At 41.4% G+C, this 4,263-nt stretch overlaps 1 pseudogene; it reads left to right on the top strand.

Moving 5' to 3' along the window:
* The first annotated feature begins 1,138 nt into the window (after positions 1-1,138).
* The window catches only part of LOC123021702, a 17,163-nt pseudogene continuing 14,038 nt past the window's right edge, over positions 1,139-4,263 (top strand).

The raw sequence follows: 4,263 nt of genomic DNA, 5'->3' as shown, positions 1-4,263 counted from the left end.
GTGCAGCTGGTGGGAATCTCTTTGTTCAACTGGGGAGTTCTCAACCTGCCCTGGACAGTGTTGCATTTCCCATATAGGATAGGTTTTGCAGCCTTTGAAGATGATCCAGATTTTTTAAGTTTTTCAAAGTAAGACAGCACAAGTGACAATCTGGCACTTGTGAGGACATCATGCTGGTCCAAGAAAGGCTACAAGGCTTCCACTTGCAGATCAGACCCAATTTAATGATTTCTTTTATATACTTAATAGATGTTTTATTATCACCAGTTATTAATGTTACTGATCTCACTATTGTCCATTGTACTATATGATGGTATATAAGCTCCCCCAGGGAGCCTATGGCATATTGGGTGGCCTCTAAATCAAAGAAATGATAAATTAATAAAATGGCATTTTCGAGGCACCCTGACAGGTCAACATTTCCCTTTTCCATCAACTAAGCTATCAATAGGGTAGGAAAAGAACAACCAGGGTGGGATCACCCAATGCAGCCTACAATTTTGCTGGCCCAGGCAGACAGGCATGAGCCACAGCATTTCTTCTTAGCCTGGGAGGGTAGTCTCTCCAAGCCCTGTGCAGAGGTACAGGTGCTAGGGATGGACACATGCATGCTAATCATTTGCTCCATCAACAGGCCACACACCTTATTCTGCATCCTGTGTGCTATTATGGGCATCCTGCAAGCTCATGGAGCAGGACCAGAAAAATAATGCAGCTGAAATATGTGATAAACTTCCTCTTCTCTTCTCTTCTCTTCTCTTCTCTTCTCTTCTCTTCTCTTCTTCCTCTCATTCTCTCTCTCTCTCTCTCTCTCTCTTTCTTTCATCAATCTAGCTTGGTGATAACTTGCAATTATGAGTAGGTGATCAAATTCCATGTAATTATCAGAGTGAGAATGATTACTTCACTTCATCCCTATGCCCCAGAGCATCTCCCATTGTTACTGGCAAGAAAGCAAACAATATTGAAAGGGAGCTTTGATAAACCCTCCATGTTTGATTCATAGCAAAGCCTAAGACAGGAAGGGCTCTGGCAGTCACATTGCTGTTCCATCAAGATCATACCTCTGCATGGGCTGACTGAGTGGTCATTCCAACCAGGCTCAGCTACTTGAATCTTGCTAATCACTTGAATAGCAATGAAGCAGCAGGTCAATCCTGGCAAAGGAGGAAAATATTCTTACAGGACTGGGATCTGTGTGCTGCTTATATTCCTGCTGCTGCCTCTGACAGCGTGCAGTTTTCCACCTGATAAATGTAACCTTGGTGACCTGCTGCCAATAAAGCACAAGTATTATCAGTCAGGAGATGTCATCATTGCTGGCATCTTTTCTCAGATCTTCATCTTTTCCAACCCTGTGAACTTCAGATCACATCCCTCTCTGGATCTCTTTGATGACTCAATGTAAGACTCCTTGATCATGTCTTTTTTCTAGGGTTAGTCAAGCTAGTATCCATCTGAAAAATGAATGGTCCCATGGCACCTCTACAATAAAAACCTTCATGAATTGGAGTGTGCTGCTCTCCCTCCAGGCAGGTGAATTATCTGGGTATAGATTTTGCTCAGGTAAGGGAAACACTGCGACTTTTCCTTTCAGTTGAGAAAGGCAGATAAAAGCCCACTGCTATCAGCAAACTTGCTTCCTCCTCATTACTTTTTACTCTTTTAAAAGAACCCTTTGTCTTTATTTTCATAAGTTGCCCCCTGAGATTTCCCCACCTGCTTTTCAAAAGAGGGAACTAGGTAGTTGAAGGAACAGGAAGTTAGTCTTTGGTCAGCATTTTTCTCCCCCTTCTGGTACCACATGGATGAACCCAGCTTCTGTAGGGGTTGCTGCAAGCAAGGAGAAATGGCAATTGCATTTGGAAGAAACTATACCTGAAGAGAGGAAATTGGATTTATTATACCACCAGAGTTTTTGCAACAAAGAACTGAAGGGGCCTTTAGAAATGCTGTAGTGTGCAAGACTGCCTATCGTTTAAATACATAACTAGATCCTGGGGAGAGTAATGTTAATTGTGCATGGGTCCTACAAACCTAGATCAACATTCCTTCTGGCACATTGATGGGAAGTGCCATGTAATTTCCACTGGCCAACATTCTCCCCTCTAGATTCCACAGACCTTTTTTCCATATCTTCCTAGAAATCACGGTGCCTTTTCTACCACTGGCCAGCTTTCTAAATCATATGAAAGTCTGTGATCAGTTTTCACTCCCTTCTCTGGGAAGATTGCTTTGAACTGCAGTAGGATCATTGCAATGTTTTGTGCACATGATGCCAATGTGACCATTGGGGACATCAAAAGTTCAGGTCATTGTGCTAGCATTGCACCACACCTAACTGGGCAGGGGAAAGTGTGCATACTTGCTGTTTTTGCACAGTATGATTGCTCAACACACAACCTACTCTGGGGTGAATGGAACAGCAGCACATGCCATGCTTTGGAGCAGAGGCACATTGATGCAGCATCCATGTCTCACTGCAGGTACATGACTCAGATGTACCAGCATGTCTTGGCCCTCGTGTTTGCTGTGAAAGAAGTCAATGCCAATCAGCAGGACATGTCCAACTTCACGCTTGGCTTCCACATCTACAACAGCCATTTTGTTGCAAGCTGGACCTACCAAGCCTCACTGGAACTTCTGTCCACATGGGGCAGACTCATCCCTAACTACAAGTGTGATGTCCAGGACAACACTGTGACTGTCATTGGAGGGCCCAATGCAGATGTGTGTCTCTTCATGGCAACGATTCTCTGCATGTACAAGATGCCTCAGGTAAGGTGTGCACATGGATAATCCAAATGTTTTCAGTTGGACTAATTTCTATTTTTCTTTTGGATGATGTTTTGTGTTTTGGAGACAGGAAGGGGGACAGCACATTCCTGCATAGTGCATAAAAGATAGATTATGACCCAGAGGAATATGTACTTCTTTGATTTATTGCAGATAGGAAGGAAGACCATCAAGTCACAATTTCCTTATCTTTGGTGGTGAGTCCCAACATTTTCTATGCCCAGTTAACTCAGAAAATGTTTGATTCATGTTGCAATCTCCTGCAAAAGTGCCATGACATTTGAAGTTGAAGGAGCCAAATTTGTAATTTCTAAAACACTTTGAAATACATACGCTACTGCAGCAGAACAAATTTAACTTAAAAAATAAGCTTTATTCCAGTGCTTAAATATCAAACACAAATCAAGCAATTAGAAAAAAACGTAAATGATAAAATCAAGCCTATTTGTGCACATAAAAGTCAGTGACTTCTTTTTCCCTGTTTCTTTTTTATTTTTTCAAATTTAATTTATTTAAAAGTACAACCAAGCAAACCCAACTACATTTAATTGGAGACATAAAGACTAAAGTACAGTAAAATATAATTGCGATATTGCTATGCTGCCAGTCAGCTCTACCAAAGTTGTCACAGGTAAAGGGAAAAAAAACTTCATGGCATTCCCCCCTGCAATGCTGTAATCATTCTTTTGATGGCTTAAATCTTTTCTCTTTCTTTAAAACATAATCAATGAATATACCCCAAAAACCCTTAAACATTTTTATTGCTCACTTCAATATGACATGTTAATTTGCAATTAAAAGGGATGTTCCAGACTTCCCTATACCTGTCAGACAATAACAAAATAAATTTTATCTTCCTAGTTTGACCTTGCAAATTGTGAACCATAAAATTAATTGCAGTTGTGAACACAGAATCCAGTGACTTCTTTCTTCCTGCTTCTCATTCATGATTTTGTGAAAGAATGGAGCTTCCCTCTGACCACAATCTGCAAGATTGTTTGTGCATACAGAAAAATCCTAGATTTGCCTTGATTGACCAAGGGATCTGAATCCAATAGCAAACAAAGAAGAATAGATAATTGCATTATTGGGATGATTTTTTGAGAGATACATCATGATTTGCCAGTTTTGGTGGATTGTGATGCAGCTTTCCTCTTTGTCCCACCCCTGGAAATACCATCTCACAACCGAGGAGGGTGCAGGTACCTGAGCCAGCCAAATCCACGTCTGTAGCATGTCATTAAGGTGGGGAATGTTGGGACTGCCTGAAGGAAATGACTCTACCAGTTTCCCAGCTCCTTACTTCCATTCTGGTCTTTTCAGCTTGGATTTGGATCTGCTCCGGTGATGAATAACAAACACGAATGGGTTTCATTCCAGCAGATGTTTCCTGACAAAAAACAACAATATATGGGGATACTCCAGTTGCTGCTGCTTTTCAGATGGACCTGGATTGGGGTCATTTTT

Source organism: Varanus komodoensis, unplaced genomic scaffold (assembly GCF_004798865.1).
Source record: "Varanus komodoensis strain SLA01 unplaced genomic scaffold, ASM479886v1 scaffold1724, whole genome shotgun sequence".
Taxonomy (NCBI): Eukaryota; Metazoa; Chordata; class Lepidosauria; order Squamata; family Varanidae; genus Varanus; species Varanus komodoensis.
Note: the sequence above shows the minus strand (reverse complement) of the source record. Positions and strands in the feature narration are given on the sequence as shown.